The sequence below is a fragment of the Sus scrofa genome, chromosome 6 (genome assembly GCF_000003025.6).
Source record: "Sus scrofa isolate TJ Tabasco breed Duroc chromosome 6, Sscrofa11.1, whole genome shotgun sequence".
Classification (NCBI taxonomy): Eukaryota; Metazoa; Chordata; class Mammalia; order Artiodactyla; family Suidae; genus Sus; species Sus scrofa.
The window spans coordinates 50285231-50312852 of NC_010448.4; the positions used below are offsets into that span (position 1 = coordinate 50285231).

Genomic DNA, 27622 nt, shown 5'->3' on the forward strand with positions numbered 1-27622 from the left:
ATGTATACATACATGCATAACTGGATCACTTTGCTGCACAGCAGAAATTGGCAGAACATTGTAAATCAACTATAACTTTAAAAATCTTTTTTTTTTTTTTTGGTCTTTTTGCCATTTCTTGGGCCGCTCCCCCGGCATATGGAGGTTCCCAGGCTAGGGGTCAAATCGGCACTGTAGCCACCAGCCTACGCCAGAGCCACAGCAACGCAGGATCCAAGCTGCGCCTGCAACCCACACCACAGCTCACGGCAACGCTGGATCCTTAACCCACTGAGCAAGGCCAGGGATCAAACCCACAACCTCATGGTTCCTGGTCGGATTCGTTAACCACTGCGCCACGACAGGAACTCCTTAAATATCTTTTTTTAAAAAACGTTATTTTTAACACTGAAAGATGCCAGAAAAGACTCACTGGGGATCTTGGCTTAATGGACTTTCTATGTTTGATTATTTTTTTTTAGGAAGGACATATAGTAGAAATTTTTTAATGTGACAAGCAAATAGTATGGGCGTATGTGGATTTTGAAACTGAATGATGGCGTTCACTATGCTTATTGTGGGCTTTCCAAATTAGCTATTCTCATTACAGGAGTAAAAATCTATTCCTATAGGAGAAAGCAATAAAGATAAAATACTCAACACTAGAAAGCTGATTCTATGGCCTTATCCTTGTTTCCTTTTTCACCATCTTTCCCTTGACCAATGATGAGGCCCTGACATATCCCTGCCTTCAAGAAAAAGCCACATTCATTTATTATTACCGCCACCCAAACGCAAAACATGAGCTGTGCCTCTTGCCTTGAGTTAATTATATCCCCAATACTCTCCGTGGATGTAGCGTCTGTTTCAGCTGATGGTTCTCTCTTGCTTGTACCCCTTTCTCTGTTCTGCTCCACCCCAACGCTTACTCCTCCCAGCCATGCACCTCTCAGCTCTTCCTCCTATGCAAGGAAGAGAGCAGCTCACAATATCACAGCTGTGACAAGGAGGGTATGGAGGAGGAATGGAGGTGGGGCGGCAACGGAAGGGGATGGGGAGAGATGGAAGAGAAAGGAGGGTGAGAGCAAGGAAAGTGGGGAGATGGAGAAGAGGGGAAAGAGGACAGGGTGGGGCGGGGGCGGGGAACAGGAGAGAGAAACGAACAAGCTCTAAAGTTAACTGTTTGCACAACACTGTGGTGAGAACTTGACACTGAATCACAGTCTGACCACGGTGTTATTTATTTATTTATTTATTTGCTTTTTAGGGCTGCACCTGCAGCATATGGAAGTTCCCAGGCTAGGGGTCCAATCAGAGCAACAGCCGCCAGCCTCCAGCCACAGGGATCCGAACCACGTCTACCACCTACACCACAGCTCAGGGCAACGCCAGATCCCCACCCCCCCCACCCCATCCCACTGAACAAGGCTAGGGATTGAACCCACATCCTCATGGATACTAGTCAGATATCATTTCCACTGAATCGCAACGGGAACTCCCAAAGCAGTAAGATTTTTAGAAGTCACCATTTATACATAAGAGAGCAAAAAGTTAAATATATTTCCCAGGTTATAACAGCTAGTGAACGGTGGAAATGAAACTCGGACTCCAAATCCTAAATCTATTCTCTGCTAGCCTTCAGAATGGAGTCACAGCATGTAGATGCCAAACATGAAAGAGATAATGTGATGTGGTTATAAGAATATTTGTTCCATACTCCTCAGCCGCAAAAAAGAGCAAACCAGTGCCATTGGCAGCAACGTGGATGCAACTGGAGATTCTCATACTAAGTGAAGTGAGTCAGAAAGAGAAAGACAAATGCCATATGAGATCACTTATATGTGGAATCTAAAATGCGGCTCAAATGAATCTATCTGCAGAACAAGACAGACTCACAGACATAGAGAGCAGACTTGTAGTTGCCAAGGGAGAGGGGAGGTTGTAGATGAAAAGGGGCTTTGGGATGAGTAGATGCCAACTATTGCATTTGGAGTGGATAAGCTGTGAGACTGCTGTACAGCACAGGGAACTATATCTAATCTCTTGTGATAGAATATGATAGAAGATAATGAGAAAAAGGCCATGTATATATGTGTGACAGGGTCATTTTGCTATACAGTAGAAACTGACAGAACATTGTAAATCAACTATAACCAAAAAAATTTTTTGAAGAATAGACAGACAACAAGGTCCTACTGTACAGCACAGGGAAACGTATCCAGTCTCTTGGGACAGAACATGATGGAAGAAAGGGTATGTAAATATGCATGATAGGCTCTTTGCTGGACACGACAAATTGGACAACACTGTAAAAAATAAAAGAATATTTGCTCCAACCACAATACTTCCAATGAAGATTATCCTTCATTTAGAGTTCTCTTGTGGTGGAGCTGGTTAAGGATCTGTCGTTGTCACTGCAGCACCCTGGGTCGCTGCTGTAGCACGGGTTCGATCTCTGGCCCAGAGTACAGAAAAAAAAAAAAAAAAATACCCCTCATGAGTCTTGGTTTTCTCTTCTGTACATGGGAATGGCCAATGCCACTTGCAAGATTTTGGTGGGGATTTTATAAGCTCATAACATGCTCGATAAATAAGTCCTTTCTCCTCCGGTGGTATTTATCTGACCTGAGGTCAAGCAGGCTTGGGATGCATGAGAGAGACCGAGTTTGGGGCTTCAAGTCACAGGACAGTGACCCTAAGTTAGAAAAAGTGACACTTCAAAAATGATTTTGGAGTTCCTGTTGCGGCTCAGTGGTTAATGAACCCAACTAGCATCCATGAGGAAGCCGGTTTGGGCCCTGGCCTCCCTCAGTGGGTTAAGGATCCGGCGTTGCTGTGAGCTGTGGTGTAGGTCACAGACACAGCTTGAATTCTGCCTTGCTGAGGCTGTTGTATAGGCTGGTGGCTACAGCTCCAACTGGACCTCTAGCCTGGGGATCTCCATATGCCGCGGGTGCAGCCCTAAAAAGACAAAAAAACAAAACAAAAGATGATTTCTTCTAGTTCAGAGAATACGTTTTAATTTTTTTAACGTATCTCCTGACCTTTATTTATGTATTTAGCATTTAATATTTAATAAACATTTAATATGTATTTAGTTTAATATTTATAGTGTTCTAGTCTGTTGACAATGTTGCTTTTCCCCTTTTTATTTCTTATACTATTTGGAAGTCATTTGTCTTATTTCTCATCTATAAGTGATTATGTTTATTTTAATATTTTTAACATGCTACTTTAATCATGTTACTCTCATCTTACTCAATTTATGTAAGGATCTTAGAATACTTTAAATCTTGTTTCAGAAAATTCTAATCAGATAAAAGGTAAAGACACTCTTGAAATCAAGAAATACCAACTAATAAAAGAACAAAGAGACACAAAAACAAATACGCAGAGAAGGAAATAGTAAGCATTTCAGGATATCTAATTCTGTTGAATTAGTGAGAAGCCTTTGATGTAGAGAAAGACAACAAACCAAGAAACAAAATGCAGAGAAATATTCAGATTCAAATCTAAGAGGTGGGGGAAGGAGTTCCTGTCATGGCTTAGCAGAAATGAACCTGACTCATATCCATGAGGATGTGGGTTCGATCCCTGCCCTCAATCAGTGGGTTAAGAATCTGGCATTGCCGTGAGCTGTGGTGTATGTAGGTCACAGACTTGGCTCAGATCCTGCATTGCTATGGCTGTGGTGTAGATTCAACCCCTAGCCTGGGAACTTCCATATGCCATGGATGTAGCCCTAAAAAGCAAAAAAAAAAGAGAGAGAGAGAAAAGAAAAGAAAAAGAGCTGGAGAAAGTTCACTCTCCTTTGTTTCAAGAAGAGACAAAAGCCACCCTCTCAAATTATCTCATTTTCCCTTCCTTTTAAAAAAAGTCTATTGGAATAAAGAAGATGTGGTACATATATGCAATGAAATGCTTTTTTTAGCCATAAAAAGAACGAAACAATGCCATTTGCAGCCACATGAATGGACTAGAGACCATCATGCTAAGTGAAGTAAGTCAGACGGAGAAAGACAAATAGCACATGGTATCCTTTTATGTGGAATCTAAAAAATAGTACAAATGAACTTGTTTACAAAACAGAAATAGACGTACATGGCAACAAACCATGGTTATAGCAAAGGGGAAAGGGGCAGAGAGAGGGACAAACTAGGCATTTGGGATTAACATATACACACTACTATGTATAAAATACATCAACAACAAAGACCTGCTGTATAGCACAGGGAACGCCACTCAATATTTTGTAATAACCTATAAGGGAAAAGAATCTGAAAAAGTGTGTATATATATGTGAATTGCTTTGCTGTACACCTGAAACTAACACACTGTAAATCAACTATACTTCAACTTCAAAAAAAGAATTAAATGACCCCAAAAACCAGCCTATTGGATTTTCTGCATAAATAATTATATCATCAGGAAAAAAGAGAATGCTGCAATGCATTAAAAGATTAATAAGATACCATATTTTGAATTTTTTTAGAAAAGCAATGCAGGCTCAGAATTAGAAAATCAAACAATTCCAGAACTTTTAATTTGGAATCACTGACTCACAGTGATTTTACAGAAGTAATTACAGGTAAAATAACATACTGTCTGGGACTTGCTTCGAAACACTTTAGCTTAAAAGGAGGGTCTGAGGGGAGTGTTATGTGGGAATAGAGAGAACGAAAGCAACCGCTGTTAACAACTGCGGAAACTGGGCGAAACTGGTACCTACACGGGGCTCATTATGCTCGTCTCTCTACATTGTGTACATTTGAAATCTTCCACAGTAAAAAAAAAAAAAAAAAAAAGTATATATATATTTTTTTTCTTTTTTGGCCACCCCGCAGCATATGGAGTTCCCGGGCCAGGGATCAGATCCCAGGTAGCTGTAGTTTCAACCTACGCTGCAACTGCGTCAACGCAGGATCCTTAACCCACTGTACGCATCTGGGGATGGCACTTGCATCCCCGCGAGCCGAAGATGCCGCTGATCTGTTGCGCCATACCAGGAACTCCCATAAAAAATGTTTAGAAGAATAATAGAAGTGATGGCAATCACAGCTAACGTTGACAGAACACTTCCTGTGAGCCGAGCACATGCTAAGAGCCTTGCAGTCATTATCCATTTACACTCAACTTTAATTCCCATGCCATCCTTTGAGCAAGATATTACTGACTTTAAAAAAAAAAAAAAAAAAAAAAAAAAGGAAATGAAGCCACAGAGAGTTGATATAACTTGCCCAAGGTCATGGGGTGAAATAGATGAGCTAGGAATGAAACCAAATTTTTGTTTTGGTTCTTTTTTTTTAGCAGCAGAATCATTTTTCAAGAATAGGATCTATGTCAAAACTCTCCATATAAAATAAAGTAGAACTGCATGTGAAGGCCCTTAAGGCAGTGCAAAAACACTAATAATGATAATTAAGAAACATAATTTGAATTTCTCTACTAAAAGTACCTCTAACCAGTTAGGCTGCTTTGATTACTCCTGTGCCCCAGAGCCCAGAGCAGCACCTGGAACACAGGAGGCATTGCTGAATGGGGAAAAAAAATATGTATCTATATATAAAATCTCAATAGTGGAGTTCCCGTCGTGGCGCAGTGGTTAACGAATCCGACTAGGAACCATGAGGTTGCGGGTTCGGTCCCTGCCCTTGCTCAGTGGGTTAACAATCCGGCATTGCCCTGAGCTGTGGTGTAGGTTGCAGACGCGGCTTGGATCCTGCGTGGCTGTGGCTCTGGCATAGGCCGGTGGCTACAGCTCCGATTCAACCCCTATCCTGGGAACCTCCATATGCCGCGGGAATGGCCCAAGAAATAGCAAAAAGACAAAAAAAAAAAAAAAAATTTTAAATATCAATAGTTAGTAAACGTATTTGTAAAATATATATAAAATCTCAATAGTTAGTAAATGTATTTGATGAGTTTGTAGTTTTTTTTTTTTTTTTGCTCTTTTTTTTTTTTGTTTTTAACGGCCACACTTGTGGCATATGGAAGTTCCCAGGCTAGGGGTCAAATCGGAGCTGCAGCTGCTGGCTTATGTCACAGTCACAGCAATGCAGGATCCCAGCGGTAGCTGCAACCTACACCGAAGCTCACGGCAATACCATTAACCCACAGATCCATAACCCAATGAGTGAGGCCAGGGACTGGACCACTTCCTCATGGATACTAGTTGAGTTCTTAACTGCCTGAGCCACAATGGGAACTCCTAAAATTTTTTTTTAATTTTATGGCCACACCTGTGGCATATGGAAATTCCCAGGCCAGGATCTGAATCCAAGCCACAGCTTCGACCTATGCTGCAGCTGCAGCAATGCTGGATCCTTTAATCCACTGTGCCAGGCCGGGGGTGAACCCTCACCTCTGCGTAGACCTAAGCCACTGTAGTCAGAGTTTTAACCTGCTGTACCATGGTGGGAACTCCTACCCACTTTTAATAAAGCCTCTTAAAACAGAAACAGAATATCCCTTTAACTTGCTAAGAAATATCTTTTCCAAATCAACAGCCAAGGTCACATAAGTAATGGTGAAACACAAGTGATATTATTGTGGGTCTGGGAGGGTGGTCTTTTTAGGGCCACACATGTGGCATTTGGAGGTTCCCAGGCTAGGGGTCGAATCACATCTGCAGCTGCCTGCCTACACCACAGCCACAGCAAGGCCAGATTAGAGCTGTGTCTGTGACCTCTGCCACAACTCATGGCAATGCCAGATCCTTAATGCTCTGAGTGAAGCCAGGGATCGAACCCGAGTCCTTGTGGATACTAGTTGGGTTCGTTACCACTGAGCCACAATGAGAACTCCAAGATATTCTTGTCAAAGCAAAAATCAACAAAAGAGCAAGCTCCTAAAACAAGGGCTCTACCTTAGGAAGTTTGGCATAATTCACTAGAACAGAATAAAGAAGCATGATACCGAAACATTCAAAACAAAAAATATTAAGGATACCTTGTGTTGGTTGAATTTATTGTTCAGAGGGGAGTGATTGTGTCATCACTATACCTCTTTTTTCTTTCTAACTTCTATCCTTAATCGAAGTATACTTTTAACATGCTGACTTTTGGTTCGTTGGCTGTGAGCTCCTGCAGAGCAGACTGCTGAATTGGTATCTGGGTCTTTAGGGCTCTTAGTGGGGAAATTTACACCCAATAAACAAATGAATGAGTGCTATAATTGGGGGTGCTGGGGAGGCAATAAATACCATTTTCATAGATACTGAAAGCAAGCAGGACCCTGTGGTACTTTCCTGGGTATGCAAGAGCCCTCCTTCCTCGTGTCCCCATTTTCTTTGTTTGTTTGTTTCTTTTTTTTTTTTTTTTTATCTTTTTAGGGCCACACCCTGGCATATGGAGGTTCCCAGGCTAGGGGTCAAATCGGAGCTGTTGCTGCTGGCCTACAGCACAGCTTACAGCAATGCTGGATCCTTAACCCACTGAATGAGGCCAGGGATCAAACCTGCATCCTCATGGGTACTAGTCAGATTTGTCTCTGCTGAGTCACAATGGGAACTCCATGTCCCCTTCTCGTAGAGTCAAAGCCTTTCCTTCAGGCCTCCCCTGAGTCTCAGAGGCTGGCTGAAAAGTTCACGATTAGGAAAATGTGAACATGCTGAATAAAGAAAAACTGGGCCAGGCAACTGATAACAATTTAGACAACCGACTGGCCATACAGCAGAGTCACTGGACATTTAGTTCCTCCCTGAAGGACACAGATAACACTGTCTGATGCACATGCCTGATTTTTACAGAAGAGACTCCCACCAGGTGGAAACAGCTGACCACAGCACGTGGATCCCAGACTGATGAATGATGTCGTTTCCCGAAATATCACCTGGTTACCTCACACGCCACCAACCAGAAGAACGGCCTCAGCTGACCAGGCACCCTGCAAGCCACACCCTCTCCCATAGCCTTTAAAAACCTGTGCCTGAAAGCCATCAGGGAGTGTGGGTCTTTTGAGCACCAGCTGCCCGTTCTCCTTGCTTGGACTCTGCACATTGACACGATATGTTCCTTCACCACAACCTGGGGTCAGGACTCTTGGTTCTATTGCACAGGCATCCGCTGAGCCGACCCTCATCTAGGTTCGGTAGCAACGTACAACACATTTTAACAAATTCTAAAAGCACAAGCCTTTAAATTCTCAAGGTCCTTCTCTTCTGTTACTAAAGTGTGAAGGCTGTGTCTCATCCTGACCCCCATCCTCAGGCCTGGGGGGAGCAGGCATCCGTCACCGTGGCATACAATCCCGAGGTATACGGTTTCCACGTGTGCTCATGTCATAAACAGTGGTGGGCTTATTTGCAGAACAGAAATAGACTCACGGACTTTGAAAAACTTACGGTGACCGAAGGGGACAGGTGGTGGGGTGGGAAGGATGGACTACAGGTTTGGGATGGGCACATGCACACTGAGGTATATGGAGTGATTGGCCAACGGGGACCTGCACAGAGAACTCTACTCAATATTCTGGGTGATCTACATGGGAAAAGAACCTGAAAGAGAATGGGTGGGTGTACACGTATGACTGACTCACTCTGCTGTACAGCAGAAAGGATCACAACCTCGTAAATCAACTACACGTCAGTAAACCTTGAAAAGTGGTGACTGGCGTTCGCATTGTGGCTCAGCAGTAACGAACCCAACTAGTATCCATGAGGATGCGGGCTCAATCCCTGGCCTCGCTCAGTGGGTTAAGGATCCAGCAGTGCCTTGAGCTGTGGTGTAGGCCAGCAGCGACAACTCCGATTTGACCACTAGCCTGGGAACCTCCACAAAAAAAAAAAAAAATGATTGATCATGCCAATCAAAACTCTGCTCACTCTCTAAGAATTCATCAAGTCCTCAAGCATTCTAAATCATTTGCTATTTTTTCCCCTTAAATTTTTTTAATTTAATTTAATTTTTTTGTCTTTATAGGGCCACACCCGCAGCATGTGGAAGTTCCCAGGCTAGGAGTCGAATTGGAGCTGTAGCCGATGGCCTACACCACAGCCACAGCAATGCCAGATCTGAGCCACGTCTGTGACCTACACCACAGTTCACAGCAATGCTGGATCCTTAACCCACTGAGCAAGGCCAGGGATTGAACCTGTGTCCTCATGGATGCTAGTCAGATTCGTTTCTGCTGAGCCACGACAAGAACTCCCCCCCTTAAAATTTTTAATAGGGCATTCATCCCCCCGGTGGCCTAAAAATTAAGGATCCAGTGATGTCACTTTTGCCACTCATGTTCAACCCCTGGCCTAGGAACTTCCGCATGCCATGGGTGTAAGCAAAAAAAAATTATTACAAATTTTTTTAGAGCAAAAAAAAAAAAAATTTTTTTTAGAGCAGTTTTAGGTTCACAGCAAGACTGAAGGGAAGGTACAGAGACTTCCCATATACCTCCTGCCCCCACACATGCATAACCTCCTGCCCATTAACAATACCCTACGCCAGAGTGGGACACGGATTATAATTGATGAACTTAAACATTGACACATCATTATCACTCAGAGTCTATGGTTTTCATTGGAGTTCACTCTTGGGAGTGCACATTCTGAGGATTTAGACAAATATAAATGATATGCATCCATCCCCTTAAATGTTTTTTTGTGGGGTTTTTATTTATTTATTTATTGTCTTTTTAGGGCTGCACCTGCGGCATATGGAGGTTCCCAGACTAGGGGTCAAATCAGAGCTCCAGCTGCCAGCCAACACCACAGCCACAGCAGCATGGGATCCGAGCCACATCTGCAACCTACACCACAGCTCACTGCAATGCCGGATCCTTAACCCACTGAGCAAGCTCAGGGATCGAACCTGCGTCCTCATGGATACTAGTCGGATTTGTTTCTGCTGCACCACAACGGGAACTTCACCCCCTTAAATGTTAATGGCCTTTCTCCTTTACATTCTCTTTTCTTCAAAATTTGATTAAAAATTTCCCATACATACATATTTCCAAAATTTACATAAAATTTTACAAAGTTTAGTTTCTAAACTTTTGTTCGGAAAAGTTTGAACAACATATAACCATATAGTCTCTACCCAGATCCAACAAGTACTAATTTTTTGCCATATTTGCTTCCTCTCTCTTCCTCCCCCACCCTGCCATGAGTACATTTCAGATATCATAACTTTTCACTCCTAAACATTTCAACAAGCATCTTCCAAGAATAAGAACAATCTTCTATGTAGACCATTATCACATATAACAGAATTAAGTCTCTATAATGTTTCACAAAAATGCATGTCTCAAATACCACATGAAATCACTTATATCTGGAATCTAATATACGACACAGATGAATCTTGTCACGGAGAAGAAACTCATGGACTTGGGGAACAGACTTGTGGTTGCCAAGGGGGAGGGAGTGGGATAGACTGGGAGTCTGGAGTTAACAGATGCAAACTATTGCATCTGGAGTAGATAAGCAATGAGACCCTGCTGTATAGCACAGGGAACAATATCTAATCACTTGTGATGGAACAAGACGGAGGATAACGTGAGAAAAAGAATGTATACACATGTGTGACTGGGTCACTTTGCTGTGAAGTAGAAATCGACAGAACACTGTAAACCAACTATAATGGAAAAAATAAAAATCATTTTAAATAATAAAATGCATGTCTCACTTTCATTACTTTAAGAAAAATGCAAAAAGAAGAAGAAAAAAAAAAAAAAAGGAGTTCCCGTCGTGGTGCAGTGGTTAACAAATCCAACTAGGAACCATGAGGTTGCGGGTTCCATCCCTGCCCTTGCTCAGTGGGTTAACGATCTGGCGTTGCCGTGAGCTGTGGTGAAGGTTGCAGACGCGGCTCGGATCCCGCGTTGCTGTGGCTCTGGCGTAGGCTGGCAGCTACAGCTCTGATTCAACCCCTAGCCTGGGAACCTCCATATGCTGCTGGAGCGGCCCAAGAAATGGCAAAAAGACAAAAAAAAAAAAAAAAGAAAAATGCAGTTGTTATTTGCAATGAGTTTTTCACCCCAATAAAGAAGCCATTTCCAATAAGCGTTATAAAAAATAAAATGGCAAGAGAGGACCAAATTATCATCATCAGAGTCAAACAACAAAAAGTTAACAATATTTTCACAATGTCATCGGATATCTGTCTTTCTTTTTTTTTTTTTTTTTTTTTGTCTTTTTTTGTCTTTTCAGGGCTGCATATGGAGGTTCCCAAGATAGTGGTGGAATCAGAGCTGTAGCTACCACAGATCCAAGCCAGGTCTGTGACCTACACCACAGCTCATGGCTAGGTGGGATCCTTAACGCATTGAGCAAGGCCAGGGATCAAACCCATGGCCTCATGGATACTAGTCAGGTTCTTTACTGCTGAGCCACAACAGGAACTCCTGGATATCTATCTTTGTTCCAACATCCTCAATTATTCCAAGAATGTCTTTCAAAGTTTATTTGTTTTTTGGAGTTCCTGTCGTGGCGCAGCAGAAACAAATCCAACTAGGAATCGTGAGGTTTCGGGTTTGATCCCTGGCCTTGCTCAGCGGGTTAAGGATCTGGCGTTGCTGTGAGCGGTGGTGTAGGCCAGCAGCTGTAGCTCAAATTAGGTCCCTAGCCTGGGAACCTCCACGTGCTGCGGGTGTGGCCCTAAAAAGAAGCCTATTTGTCTTTTAACTAAAAGGCAATCTAGGTCCATGCACTGCACTTGGTTTTAATGCCTACTTATTTATTTATTATTATTTTGGGGGGCAGCACCTGTGGCATATGGATTACCAGGGTAGGTGTCCAATCGGCTGCCAGCCTATGCCACAGCCATGGCAACACAGGATCCAAGCTGTGTCTGCGACCTACACCACAGTTCAGGGCAACACCGGATCGCTGACCCACTGAGCAAGGCCAGGGATCGAACCCGAATCCTCATGGATACTAGTCCGATTCACTTCCGATGTGCCATGACGGGAACTCCTGTGATGCCTTTTTAGCTTCTTTAATTTAGAATAGCACTTAGAATTTCCTTGGGCAAGACTTAGGCAAGAGAGCACATTTTAGAGTGCCCCCCCCCGCCTCCCCAAACACACACACTGATCTGGTGCTCAACAAGGGTGCAGGCCATCCATAACCTTAAACATCCACTCCTGCGTTTACTACCTGTCGAGTCTCAGAAAAATCCTTCTCCACAGGCCTGAGAGTCACCCTGCTACCAAAATCAGAGATAAACACTCTATCGAGCTTTGGAGGATGGGAAGCCTTTGAGTGACAGAAGCACTTAGGTCAGAGAAAAGAAAAACTTTCCTCTCAGGTGAAGGAACACCAAAGGTTATTGTTTAATGAAATATCATTTTCCAACAGTGAACACATTCTCCCTCTTCCTTTTTTTTTCAAAGTCCAAACTGGGGTTCTGGAGAGATTCATAAATGAGTCTGATAGGTACAAGAGTTGCTCAGGTAGCTGTGTTGGTTTGAATAGTGCCTCCCCCAAATTCACATCTACCCAGAACCTCCAAATGTGACCTTGACTTGGTTTGTTCCAAGAAAGTCTTGCCTAGAAAGATAAGTCTGGGAAACAATAAATAACTCATTATTTACCCCTAGGAACTTCATGCAAATGAACTGAGCTCATCTGGGCAAACAGCTCCACTTTCAAGATAACCAATTACTCACACAGGCCAAAAAGCTCACTTATTACACAAGAGTTTGCTTAGCAAGGCTTGTTTCAGGACCATGATTTGTTGTGCTCACCAGAATCCTTGCTTAATCTTAGCCAGTTAATTCATTGCTTTGAAAAACCCATTTCAGAGTTCCCTTTGTGGCTCAGTGGGAACAAACCCAACTGGTATCCATGAGGATGCAGGTTCGATCCCTGGCCTCACTCAGTGGGTTAAGGATCTGGCGTTGCCATGAGGTGTGGCAGAGGTCACAGACGTGGCTCAGATACTGTGTTGTGGTGGCTGTGGCATAAGCTGGCAGCTGCAATTCAACACCTAGTGCCTGGGAACTTCCGTATGCCTCAGGTGTGGCCCCAAAAAGCAAAAAAAAAAAAAAAAAGAGAGAGAGAGAGAGAGAGACCATATATCTATAAATATAAATATACATTCCTTTTATATATATGACTGAGTCACTTTGCTGTATAGCAGAAATTGGCACAACACTGTAAATCAACTATAATTTAATTTAAAAAGTAAAAAATAAATCTGGCTCAGCAGAAACAAATCTGACTAGTATCCATGAGGACGCAGGTTCAATCCCTGGCCTCGCTCAGTAGGTTAAGGATCAGGCATTGCCGTGAGCTGTGGTGTAGGTCACAGACACAGCTCAGATCTGATGTTGCTGGGGCTGTGCCGTAGGCTAGCAGCTACAGCTCTGATTTGACTCCTAGCCTGGGAACCTGCACGTGCCATGGGTGCGGCCCTAAAAAGAAAAAAAAAAAAAACTAAATTAATAAATAAATCTAAACCTATGCTCAAAATCCTGCAATGGCTCTTACCTCACTCAGAGTCAAGGTCAAAGTTCTTTCAATGGCTTACAAGGTCCTACACTCTCTACACCTCACCACTCTCTCTGACCTTCTCTCCTAAGGCACATCCTTTGGGTCCCTCTGCTCCAGCCACACTGGTCTTCTTCTTGTTCTACTAAGGCATCAGGTATGGTCCCACCTCAGGACCTTTGCACCTGCTGTTCCTTCTGTTTTAAGGTGCACCTCCTTCAGGGCTTCACACAAATGCCCTCTTCTCAAGGAAGCCTCCTCTGACCACACTGTTTGAAATTCCAACAATCTTCCCCAAACCAGGCACTCCCTCTTCCCCTCCTTTTTCCTCTCCTTGGTACTACTGCCATCATATGTCGTACTTGTTTACAGTATTCAGTGTTTCCCTCCTTAGAAAACAAGCCCCACATGAGCAGGGGTTTGTCTGTTCTGTTCCAAGTTGTAGCCCCAGTGACCGGAACAGTGCCTGGAACAGAAGAGGTGCTCGGCAAATATTTTATTCAATAACTTTGGTCACTATTGTTCTATGTGGTGTCCTCGGCCACCTCACTATTCCTCCCGGGTTCAAAGTTAGATGCTAAATCCAGATGGGATACTTGAAAAAGAGTCTTGGGTTTTCTTTAAAAAAAAAAAAAAAAAGTTATCCTAGGGGAAGAGAGGCAGAGCCCCAGCAATGCAGTCTACAGCAATATATGTAAATAATGGCCCCTGGAGGGTGCTTCTGGGGTGCCCCCCAGTGGTGGATCCAAGCCTTTAGACAAAAGCATTAGTCATAAATGATCTAAAGTGCCAGCAGAGTGGAGATGTTCAATTTCCCTCCCTAGGAACCCAGGAAATGCAAATTAAAACACTAGTAAATTACCTTGACAGCTTTATAAAGAAGGGAGGGAAATAGAGATGAGCAAATTTTGTTCAAGACAAATTTTTTTTTTCAAGAGTTGCAACATTTATTTCAGGTTCTCTCTTGGTTTTTTGGAAGGCGGAATTGTATTTTTCTTTTCTTTTTTGCCACGCAGGCAGTATGTGGGAATTCCTGGGCCAGGGACTGAACCTACACCGCACAGCAGCAACCAGAGCCACAGCGGTGAGAACACAAGAGGCTCAATCCACTATGCCATCAAAGAATTCCCAAGACAAATTTTTTTAAAATTTTATTGAAGTATAGTTGATTTACAATGTGTTAATTTCTGCAATACAGCAAGTGTTTCGGCCATATATAAATCTACTCAATCCCCACATAGCTTATCACAGAACACTGAGTAGATTTCCCTGTGCTATGCAGCAGGCCCCCATTGACTATCCATTCCATATACAAAAGTGTGCATCTGCCAATCCCAAACCCCATCCATCCATCCCCCACCTGACCCTTCCCTTTTGTAACCATAAGTTTGTTTTCAAAGTCTGTGGATCTATTTTGTAACTAAGTTCATTTGCATCATTTTTTTAAAAAAATTCCACCTAGAAGTGTATCATATGATATTTGCAAGACAAACTTTTAATGCAGTATTTTGATTTTCTCAACATGTTGCAAGACAAATGACTCAGATTTCTTTATTTTTTTCTTTCTTTTTAGGGTCATACCCACAGCATATGGAGATTCCCAGGCTAGGGGTCGATTCGGAGCTACAGCTATCAGCCTACACCACAGCCACAGCAACGCGGGATCCGAGCCGCATCTGCAAGCCACACCCCAGCTCACAACAACACCAGATCCTTAACCCATTGAGCTAGGCCAGGGATCGAATCTGCAACATCAAGGTTCCTAATTGGATTCGTTTCTGCTGCGCCATGACGGGAACTCCAGATTTCTGACTCACTTTAAAATACAGAAAAGAATTCTATCACAGAGTTAAAAAATTCCAGTATGCACTTTGAAAAAGAAATGGTTGGCAGTACCAACTAAGGCTAACATATGTTTGCCGTGACCTAGCAATTCTACATCTGAGTATAAACTCAGGAAAAATGAAGGCATATATCCAAGGACAAGGATGCTCACAGCAGCAATACTCACAATAGCTAAAAACTGGAGGAGTTCTCCTGTGGCCCAGCAGGTTACAGATCCAGCATTGTCACTGCAGCAGCTTGGGTCTCTGCTGTGGCACAGGTTTGATCCCTGGCCTGGGAACTTCCACATGCTGCAGATGTGGCAAAACAAAACAAAAGCAAAAACAAAAACACCTGGAAACAACTCAAATGTCCATCCACAATAGACTTGGGTAAATAAATATGGTACATTAATAAGATGAAAGGCTTCACATCAATTTAAAAAATAACAATACTGCTACATGTATCAACATGGTTGACTCTGCCCACATAATGTTGCATGAAAGAAGCCAGAGATCAGAGACGAAAGAGTACATAATTGAACAAATCCTTTTATATAGACATCAGAAATGGGGAAATCCAACTTATGGTGAGAGAAACCGGAAAGTGGTGGCCCCTGGGTGGTACTGACTGGCAGGAGGTACAAGGAAACCATCTGGAATGATTAAAATGTTCTATACCTGGACCTACCTGGTAGTGATATGGATGAACACATGTATATAAATGCATCGAGCTGTACCCTTCAGTTTTTTGCTCTGGTACCCCAATACAAAGTTAATTTTTTAAATGTTTAAATAAATAGAATAAATGATTAGTATGTTGGTACTTTCAAGACCGAAATACTAGAATGCAGGACTGTTCAGGTGGAGCACAAACCTCGGATTCCCTCTCTTGCCACAAGGCGGCACTCTCTCCTCCCCCAAGTCTCTGATCAAGTCTGGGAGGGAAAACTGGCTGAAGATGATATTGCCCACTGAGAAGGGTCACTGCGGGTGGAGAGTTGTGTGCTCCAGAAAAGGAGAGGGTAGGGCTAGGGTGGGAATGCTGCGTAATGACCCCGGCCTCACTACAGAGGACTGTAGCCCTTTCAAAGCAAAGGCTTGAATTCCAGCTCTGTCGTTTCTTAGCTGTGTGACCTTTGGAATGTTCCTTAACTTCTCTGTGCCCCAGTATCCTCATTTGTACAGTGGAAATAATATTAGTACATACCTTGCAGTGTGGTGGTTGTTGTTCAAGCAAAAAGAGTTAGTCCTCAGGAAGCCCTTAGACATCACCTGGCACAGAAGAAGAGCCCAGAGTCATTAACTGAATTAATACTAAGAGAGAAAATCTCAGTAACCAATATGGGTCTTAAGACCCAGCATCTCACTTCTTCAAGGACCAACTAGGTATGGGGAACTGGCTGAGCTGGAGAGAAAAGATGCCGTTATGTTCTTTTCAGTGCACCCCCAGGATTCACTGAAGAATTCATGTTGGGGATAATTCTTACACATGTAATGAATACGTAAATTTTTTGATCAATTCTTACAACACGCCATACATCTCATAATCCATACTAGGAATAATTAAGTCTTTAGTTTTCTGAGATTAACCTGAGATGCTGCAACTACAGAATAATTACACGTCATCACATGTCGAAACCTAAGACTTTATTTATGTAGATCACAAATCAAGGACATGGAAATGGCCCATTCCTTTTTTTTTGCGGGGGGTGGGGACCTCATCAGTGGCATGTGGAGGTTCCCAGGCTAGGGGGTCGAATTGGAGCTGGAGCCACCAGCCTACACCACAGCCACAGCAATGCAGGATCTGAGCCATGTCCATGACCTACACCACAGCTCACAGCAACACCAGATCTTCAGCCCACTGAGCAAGGCCAGGGATCAAACCCATAACCCCATGGTTACTAGTCAGACTCATTTCCATTGTGCCACATTGGGAACTCCCCTGTTCACTTTTAATAAAATACAGAAGATTATTGAGAGGGAAAAAAAGCCACCACAGCCAGTGCTGGTCCAAATCTGTGGCCGAGAGGGTTTCATGAGTCTTTCTATAGGTACCAAAGTTGTGTGCCTCGATGTGGGAGACAGAATAATGCCCCCCCCAAATTTTCCACATCCAATTCCCAGGAATTGTAAATGTGTTATCTTACATGGCAAAAGGGACCTTGCAGGTGTGATTTAGTTAAAGACCTTGAGATGGGAAGATTATGCTGGATTATCAGGAAAGGTTAATGTAACTACCTGGGTCCTTATAAGAAGGAGGCAGGAGGACCAGAACCTGCCTAGAAACAGGAGTCAGTGTGATGTGGCCAGGAGCCAAGGAACACAAGCAGCCTCTAGAAACTGGAAAAGACAAGGAGTAGATTCTCCCTGAGAGCATCTTTAAGGAAGACAGTTTTGATTTTAGCCCAGTAAGAACTACTTAAGATTTCTGACCTCCAGAATTGAAAGATAATAAACCTGCATTGTTTGAAGCCACTAAGTTTGAGGGCATTTGTTACAACAGCGATTGGAAACCAATACCTTCAGCTTTAGTAATGTCTAGGCAGCATAATTCTGTCTATAGTTGTGCATCTTAATTTCTTTATTTATACAGAAAATCTCATGGTTCAAAGTTCAGTAAATATATACAACCACTGGAAAACTGTCAGTATTTAGCTGAACCCATAAATACCCTGACCCCACACTTCCAAACCTGCCTATATACTCGACAGGAGTGCCCAGGCATGTCCACCAAAGGACTTGTACAAGAATGTTCCCAGGAGTGCCCATCGTGGCTCATCAGTAATGAACTCAAGTATCCAAGAGGACATGGGTTCAATCCCTGGCCTCGCTCCATGGGTTAAGTATCTGGCCTTGCCATGAGCTGTGGTGTAGGTCGCAGACTCGGCTTGGATCTGGTGTTGCTGTGGCTGTGGTGTAGGCCGGTAGCTGCAGCTCCATTTCAACCCCTGGCCTGGGAACTTGCATATGCCGCAGGTGAGGCCCTTAAAAAAAAAAAAGTTCCTACAAGTGCCACTTGTAATTGCCAAAAATTGGAAGCAATCCACATGTCTGTCAACAGCAAAGGGATACATAAATAGACTTGTCATTTCACACCCAGCGACCTTGGGCCCCCGAAACCTTCCTCTTCTCCTGGGAGGAGTGAGTGTCATTGTAAGGATGACACTGTGAACAGTTATAACATCAATAGCCAGTGATTAGAGGACGTGCCACACAGCAGGGGTGGAAGCACTTAACACCTCACAACAACACTATGAGATCTGTCGTTTTTTACTATGTTTACCATGTTACAGGTGAGGAAACTGAGGCACAGAACGTCTAAATAAGATGCCTTCACCTGAAACTAACACAATATTGTGAATCAACTATACTTCAATTTTTAAATTTTTTTAAATTTTTTTGTCTTTTTGTCATTTTAGGGCCACACCCGAGGCATATGGAGGTTCCCAGGCTAGGGGTCTAATGGGAGCTGTTGCTGCCAGCCTACGCCACAGCCACAGCAACGCCAGATCTGAGCCACATCTGCAAACTACACCACAGCTCATGGCAACACCAGATCCTTAACCCACCGAGCAAGGCCAGGGATCGAAACCGCAACCTCATGGTTCCTAGTTGGATTTGTTTCTGCTTCGCCAAGACGAGAACTCAATTTTTTTAGAGTAAAAATAAAATAAAATGGAATGCCAGATCTTTAACCCACTGAGCGAGGCCAAGAATTGAACCTGAATCCTCAAGGAGCCACAACGGGAACTCCATGAGTGTTCTTTCAATTAACTTGGGAAGTGCTTCTTCAATCCACTGGATAGCTTCCTAAGGAAAATTCTGGTGGACTGGCCAACCTATTGCTGTGAACCTATGATGGAGAAGAAAATGAAATTTTATTGCAATTTTGTCTGATCCATGTACATTCTTGAAAATGAGGAAAGGTGGCCTTTGAATGGTAGTGGTAGCCTAAATCACCACACTATCCTTCAGCTAGAACTGTCACAGGAATGGAAAGGCTGGGAATTCTCGCCACTCCGTCTGTGCTGGCCTTGGCAGAGGTGACCAGAGCTCTGTTCTATCTTATAGTCCTCTAGGGTATTCTTACAAAAACTGTGAGATTTGTGGTTCTGTCTTTATGTAATGTGTAAGTGAGCTCTATTTAATTGATTTAAAAGCACTTACAAATTAAAATCTAAATATTTAGAAAATTGGCCATAATGAATTTCAGGCTCATGTGATCTGGGAAATATTCAGTACTGAAGTTAGCTTTGATTAATTAGACATGCCTTTAGAGTCATCAAATGTTAAGTACAAAACTTCTGTTGTACCTAGGTTTATTAGAGATCAAATAAGACCTTTCATCTGTTGCAAACATTTGTCAGCAAGGGGAAAACTTGATATGATGAAGCTTTAGGTAAAGGCAAATGAGACAAAAGCCTTTAGATAAACTCTATAGGAATAATTGGGTTTGGGGAATGACTATCTAAAATGGTTTCTCCAATACAACATTGTAAAGCAACTATAATTTTAAAAATAATAAAATAAAATGTCAAAGAATGCTTACTAGGGCAGAGCAAGGATTTGAACCCCAGCAGTCTGGCTACACTTCTAAGTAGAAGACAAGGGGGAGTTCCCGTTGTAGCTCAGTGGTTAACGAATCCAACTAGGAACCATGAGGTTGTGGGTTCAATCCCTGACCTCACTCAGTGGGTTAAGGATCCAGCGTTGCCATGAGCTGTGGTGTAGGTCGCAGACACGGCTCGGATCCTGCACGGCTGTGGCTCTAGCGTAGGCCGGCAGCTGTAGCTCTGATTAGACCCCCAAGCCTGGGAACCTCTATATGCCAGGGTGTGGCCCTAAAAAGACAAAAAAAAAAAAAAAAAAAGCCAAGTAGGAGACAAGGAAAGCCAGGAGTGGGGTGTAGCCTGGGAAATGGGGAGCCCTCAAGCTGCAAGAGGCCAGCTGCCTCAAGGTCCTGTGTGGAAGTACTTTCTAATCCTTGGACTGTCCCTACACGTGGGCAGCCTTCCCAGGAGGTTGGTGGGTTGAAGGTGCCAGGGTGGGAGGCTGATAATGTCCTTCCAGCTCTAAGCTGGGCGATAGGACCTTTGTTCCTGGTCTGATGATCTGTACTGAAGCCCTTAGGGATGCAGCGATAGGCATGGGGAGAGCTAGGAGCATCTTCTGTGTTGCAAAAGCCCAACATGTAACCCAGGTTCTTTGCTCTGGGCCACAATATCTCTGAGTGGCCGGGATGTACATGTCTCTCCCTCTGCTCTGAGATCAAGGACGAAAAAACTTGAGTTCTGACTGGGAAAACACAATGAAATTAATTAACACTCCAAATGCACCATGAGGGACACTAGACCTTGCAAATGTGGGAGACTGGGCTTAGTCTTGCCAGATTAGCTGTAAAAGTATCACTGTTATTACAGGTTTGAGCTTCTCAAAGCCTCTGAGCCCTGAGGATAGGGAGGCTATTCCAGACTAGGAACCAGGAAAAACCCACACCCACAGTTACTGTAAGAATGACAACTACAGACAGACCAGCCCCTCTGCTGAAGAGGTGGGTGTGTGCCTGCATCCTTGCCTCAGGCCTGTGCCAGAGCAGCTGTCTCTAATCTGCTGGTGACAACCCAACCAGCTTCACTTTTTTTTTTTAACCCAAGGAAGTTCTAGAATTATCTGGGTCCAGTAATTTTTATAAGCAGCAAAAGTTCTGGGAAACTGGCTTGCAGAAACCACTAAAATTCCCTCCCTTGTGAAACAGAGATAATCATAGTTTGGCTGTTGTGACGATTCAGTGGCTTCTGCAGGGTATGCAGGATGGAATTCGGGTTTGTGAGGCTTACAAAGCTTAACACAAGCACAAGGACGAAAGATTTTCAAAGGAACTCAAAAGATCTTAGGACACATGAAAACCTCATCTGCACCTTTATTTACAAACCAAAGCTGGAGTTCCCGTTGCGGTACAGCAAAACGAATCCGACTAGGAACCATGAGGACACAGGTTAGATCCCTGGCCTTGCTCAGTAGGTTGGGGACCTGGCGTTGCTGTAAGCTGTGGTGTGGGTCGCAAACGAGGCTTGAATCCTAGCATTGCTGTGGCTGTGGCGGAGGCTGGCAGCTGCAGCTTCAGTTTGACCCCTAGCCTGGGAATCTTCATATGCCGAGGGTGCGGCCCTAAAAAGCAAAAAAAAAAAAAGTGTATATATATATATTTATATATAAATATATTTATATATATATAAAAATACAAACCAAGGCTTAGCTGAGCCAAAGGCAAGAATTCAGAATAGGTAAATCAATGTATAATTGATTGATAGGTAAATAGACAGACCTAAATTAATTCACTTAGATTGAAAACCTCAAATCAGATAATGCAGTGACTATGATCAAATAATACCGAGGCGTTTACTCCTCAGTCAGCAAATGCGAGGCCATCCTAGCTTCCTGCCAGCTTCCTCTAGACAGTCACACCCAAACAAGAAATGCAGACTCAACAGCTTCTCCCCCCTTCCCCAGTCACCCTCTACTACTCTGTTCCCCTCCCCCACACAAACCCTGAGCCTGAGAGTTTCCTTCAAAGAAGCAGGAAGCGGGCAGCTCCCTGGGGTCCTCTCCCTAATAGCCTCTGACCTCTCCTGCCGGGGAGCAGGGCCCAAAATCTTTGAGCTCATGGGAGCTATGGTAGATTGTACTGTTGGCCCCAATAGTACACCCCTCCCAGTAGCCACACTTTTCACCATGCAACTTCGTAGTTTTATGCCTCCCATGCGGGTGTGTGGCTTGCTTTGACCAACACAGTCAGATGGAAGTGACAGAGAGCCCATCTCCAGTCTATGTTTTTTGGGTTTTGTTTGTTTGTTTGTTTCTGTCTTTTTTAGGGCCGCACTTGAGGCATATGGAGGTTCCCAGGCTAGGGGTCAAATCGGAGCTATAGCTGCCGGCCTACACCACAGCCACAGCCTTAGCCACATCAGATCTGAGCTGTCTGTGACGGACACCACAGCTCAGGGCAACGCAGATCCTTAACCCACTGAGCGAGACCAGGGATCAAAGCTGCGTCCTCATGGATGCCAGTCAGATTTGTTTCCGCTGAGCCATGAGAGGAACTCCCAGCCTGTGATTTAATTGAAGGGCCTGGCACATTTCTACCTGTTCTTCAGCCTCCATGAGAACAAGCCCGGGCTAGCCTATTGGAAGATGACAGCCATGTGGAGCAAAACCGAGCCTCCCAGCCATCTCAGCCAAGACCAGGCTAGATCGGCCAACAAGCTGAATTGTGGGCAAGCAGAGCTGAGCCCAGGAAAACCATCCAGCCAAGCCCAGCCGAAGCTGCTCACCACAAATTCATGAGCTAAATAAATGCTACTGAGAGTTGGGGTAGTTTGTTACACAGCACTATTGCAGCAAACGCTCAATAATACAGGAAACCTGCAGCTCCCTGGGCAAATCTTTTTTTTTTTTGCTGTTGGTATTTTGGGTGTTTTAATTTTTTTTCTCTCCCCTCCAAGGCATATGGAGTCCCCCATCAGATCTGAGCTGAGACTGCGACCTACACAGCAGCTTTAGCAATGCCTGAACCTTAACCCGGTCTGTCAGGCCGGGGATGGAACCTGCATCCCAACACTCCAGAGATACTGCCAATCCCATTGTGCCACAGCGGGAACTCCTCCCTGGTCAAATCTTTAAGCTGAGCTGCTTGGACTTTCACATCTCTGCCATTTGTCAGCTGAGTGACTTAACCTTCCTGTGCCTTGGATTCCTCATCTGTAAAATGGGATGAGAGCCGTTCTAACTCATCAGGGTTGTTTCATCATTCAGGGTCCTGATGTTTATGGAGCTCCTACTGCTTGTGTGAGGAAGAAAAGACAGTGAGATAAAGTTCCCGCCCTCTTGGAGCTGACATTCGAGTAGGGCAGATGCATGAAAAAGAGATTTACGATGCCATTTGCAGCAACATGGACGGACCTAGAGATGATCATAGCAAGTGAAGGAAGTCAGACAGAGGAAGACAAACACCATATGATATCAGTTATATGTGGAATCTAAAATATGGCACAAATGAACTTATCTACAAAACAGACTCATGGACACAGAGAACAGACTTGTGATTGCCAAGGCGAGACGGGGGTGGAACGGACTGGGAGTTTAGGGTTAGCAGATGCCAACTATTATACATAGAGTGGGTAAACAACAAGGTCCTACTGTAGAGCACAGAGAACTGTATCCAATCTCCTGGGATAGACCATGATGGAAAAGAATATGAAAAAAGAATATATATATATATATATATATATATATATATATATATGTGAGTCACTTTGCTGTACAGCAGAAACTGTATAGCCCAATATTGTGAATGAACTGTAATTTTTGAAGAGTAACACAAAAAACTGATCTGCACTAGAATGTCAGCAGGGAGAACCGTGATAAAGAGAAGTAGAGCAGAGCAGAGGGATGGGGGGCTGAGGGTTCAGGAGAAGAGGTGCTGCTTCTCATTAGGTGGTCAGGGAAGCCCACTCAGAGGCGGTGACGCTCCAGCAGACACAGGAATGCAGAGGAAGAAGCCATCGGAAGAGAGGGAGAGGGAGAGCTGTCCCGGGCGAGGGGAGAGCCCGTGCAAAGGGCTGAAGGTGGATGTGAGCGTGGTGGGCATGAAGAATGGGAAGCAGGGTACAATGGAAAAGGCAGGGAGGAGAGTGGCAGGAGGTGGGGGGCAGTGAGAAGGGGGCAGTGATGAGATCCTGAGGGGTAAGGAGTTCACATTTTACTGTCATGACAATTAAATGAATTAATATGTGCAAAGGTAAACGCTCTGGAGAGTGCCAGGGTCATGAGGGTAAGAGTCAGCTTTCACTTCACCCACAAAATGGTGTGTCTCCCTGTTCTGGGGTCCCTAAGAGAAAAATTCTGGTGGGATGGTTGCCCTTCCTGCAACTAAAAAGAAAGAGGTTCACGGGGGAAATCCTGACATGGGGAAGTTTTCACTTTGGACTCTGAGTCAGTATCGTTTAAATTTCTTTCTTTTCTATTTATTTATTTTATTTATTTATGTATTTATTTATTTATTTTTTTTTTTTTTGGCTTTTCAGGGCCACACCCACGCTAGGAGTCAAATTGGAGCTGCAACTGCTGGCCTACACCACAGCCATAGCAACACCAGATCCCAGGCACATCTGCGACCTACACCACAGTTCAGGGCAACACTGGATCCTTAACCCACTAAGTGAGGCCTGGGATCAAACCCACATCCTCATGGATACTAGTCGGGTTCTTAACCTGCTGATCCAGATCAGGAACTCCCAGTTCATTTGAATAGCAACAGCAAGATTGAGTCCACGTATCATGTATGGGATTAGAACACACACACACAGACACACACACACACATGTGCCATTGTGATGTGTGCAGTTGACTCTTCTTTGCCATGTCTTCTCACCAGACTTTCAGGATCAAGCAATTCCTGGCCAAGAAACAAAAGTAGACTTGTCCCATTCTCCAATGGAGTCAAAGAAAACTGGTAACCAAAATGAATACAAATACAAAAGGAGTCATTGTAGAAGAACCAAGCTAGGTCTGTAAGGAATCTCAAACAAGATGGCACACATATTTATGCCATATCGGGGTCCCTTGCATCTTATCAGATTACTCAGAAAATATCACTATTACATGGATGTGTTTTGTTACCTGGACATAAAAATATTTTTCTCTGTGTTTCTGCATTAGTAAGTTGGTTCAGTAATAAATATATGAGAGCTTCTGTTGGGAAAAAAAAAAAAAACATAAAACAACCCGATGACCCATGACTAGATGAATGAATAAATAAAATACAGTGTATCTATATGGTGGAATATTATTCAGCCATTAAAAGGGAATGCAGCATTGATCCATGCTACATGTGGATGAACCTCAAAGACATTATGTTGAGTGAAAGAAGACAAACACAAAAGATCACATCTTGTATGATTCCATCTATAAGAAACATCCACAAGAAAAAACCCACAGAGACAGAAAGCAGATCGGTAGTTACCAGGGGCTGGGGAAGGAAGGTATAAGTAGTGATGGCTTAATGTATATGGACTTTATTTTTGGAGTGATAAAAATGTTTTGGACCTAGATAGAGGTGGTGATTGTAAAACACAGTGAATGTACTAAATGTTACTGAATTGTACACTTTAAAATGTTAATTTTACATTATGTGACTCATTTCAATTTTTAAAAAAAAACAAAAATAGGACAGGTTAAGGATCTGACGTTGTCACTGCTGTGATACACTGTGGCACTGGTTTGATCCCTGGCCTGGGAACTTCCTCATGCTACAGGCAATGGCCAAAAATTTTTTTAAAGTTCCCACTGTGGCACAGTCGGTTAAGAATTTGACTGCAGCAGTTCGGGTCACTGCCGAGGTGCAAGTTTGAGTCTCGGCCAGAAGCAGTGGGTTAAAAGATCAGGCACTGCTGCTGCTGTGGTGTAGGTGGCAGCTGGGACTCTGATTCAATCCCTGGCCCAGGGACACCCATATGCTGCAGGTCTGGGCAATAAAATAAACAAATAAATAAAAAATAATAAACAAATAACAAACATAATTGGAAGTAAATTCTCTTAGGGAAAAAAATCAATCCCATCTTTTGTAGACTGATAGGAAAACTAAAACCCCACCTGGTACCTAAAACCTTCACTTTGAAATTCATCTTAATTCCTTCCAGAAACCATTTATAGAGTCAGGCAGACCTCAAAGGTTGGGTGCCTCCAGGGCACTACCACGTGATTTGTACGTGCTGTTCCAATTCAGAAGTGTCCTCTCTGCTCCACTGAGTTTACTTTGCTCTGAATTTTGATACCTGTGAGATTAAAGAAGATGAGATGTTTATACAAATATGCTATCAAACAAAGTTATCCCAATGCAAAAGAATTCCTACAAAATCAATGAAAATGTCACTGGGGGGAAAAAAGGAAAGAAAAAGCTTTAGCTTAGAAGAAACATGAAATTCTAGGAAGAAGTAATTTAAACCCTAGAGGAAAATGGTTGAGTATTGACCTAACTAAAACAGTAAAACAGATTTTACATCAAAATGAATTTATTCAGGAATGGCAAAGTTCCTGAATTGCAATTCTGCACATTCAACCTATATGAAACCACATGTAAATACAGAGAACGAAGAAGGAAGCTTGGTTTCTAAAGGAGAAGGGGTATTTGGGAGGAGCTGTTAGACAGAGTTCACTGCAGGAAACTGAGAGTTCAAAGTGTCGTGGCTTTTCATTGGGTGAGTGTGGTAGACTTTCATTGGCTGGGAAGTTGCCAGGCAAGAAGAAATTCTTCCTTCCTCCCTCTGGGTAGGAGGAGGAAGTAACTTTGTAACTGCAGGAAATGAGAAAGTACCTATTCTCCTGTAGGTCTGCCTTTAACACGGTGTGATGGTGCTTGAGAGTCCCCCCTTCTGGCCTCCTGAATCCATTTTAAATGAAGTTTCTGGTTATTAATTTTCATAAGCGTTTGGGCCAGTCTGCCCAGGATTCAAATTCTGGCTTTGCGACTCATCAGTTTCAGGGCCTTGAGCCAATTACTTCACCTCTCTCTTGCTTGGCTCACTAGGAAGGAGGTAGTCAAGGGGATGTTTTTCCCAGCAATGCTGGGAAAATGGTACCAGAATCCAGGTTCTTGTTCACAGCGATCGAAGAATGAACCCCGTGAACACACAGGCAGCAAGCAAGCAAAGTTTTTATTAAAGGAAAGCAGATAGCTCCCAGGGTTACTGGGAGGGGGGAGAAGAGCCCCCCTTTCTCTATTGTCCTCTAGGGGTTTTTATTCCTTAAAGTCGGGGGGTGGGTACCAACATGGGGTCCTGAGAGATGTGGCTTTCTCTCATTGGCCTTGTTCAATTACCTACATCAGTCCTCATCCAATAGGGTCTTGGGGTGGAAATGCCCCGTGAGTCTCATAGTTTCTTTGACCTTTTCTTCCTGTAAACTGAGTCACAGGGGACTATGGATTAAAGTCCATCTCAGCGTAGGTACACTCCCCATAGTAAACAAGGCCTTTGGGGATGTTACTCCCTGGAGCCTTAAGCCACAAATGTTAATCAATGGCCATATCAAAGAATGCACTGAAGCCCATGCTCCTACACTGACTCCCTGAGTTAATATTCTGCCTCACCAGGATTGAGTATTTCTGTTGTATGGGCCCTAATCCAAATCCCCAGAATATAAGAAATAATCATAAAAACAAAATGAATTATTTTTACACTGGTAATAATATATAAAGACTGAAGACTTCCAACTTTATTCCCTCCTATGTCCAAACTCATCTATAACTCCACCCACTCTGACCTCATTCTCAGCAGCTTGTTCCCACATTGACCTTGCCCTAGCAATTATCTTTAATTTCATCTATTCCTTT

The 27622-nt window shown here is 43.4% G+C and overlaps 1 long non-coding RNA gene and 1 pseudogene across 1 annotated transcript in view; one reads left to right on the plus strand and one right to left on the minus strand.

Annotated features, from left to right (window-relative positions):
• LOC106507598 overlaps nucleotides 1-26934 on the minus strand; it is a 60721-nt gene extending 33787 nt beyond the window's left edge. The window contains exons 1-2 of the long non-coding RNA XR_002344673.1: nucleotides 25957-26934; nucleotides 16439-16503 (exon numbers count right to left, since the gene is read on the minus strand). This is a non-coding gene — a long non-coding RNA (uncharacterized LOC106507598). The remainder of the gene's footprint in view (nucleotides 1-16438; nucleotides 16504-25956) is intronic.
• LOC110260997 lies at nucleotides 24470-25413 on the plus strand (annotated as a pseudogene).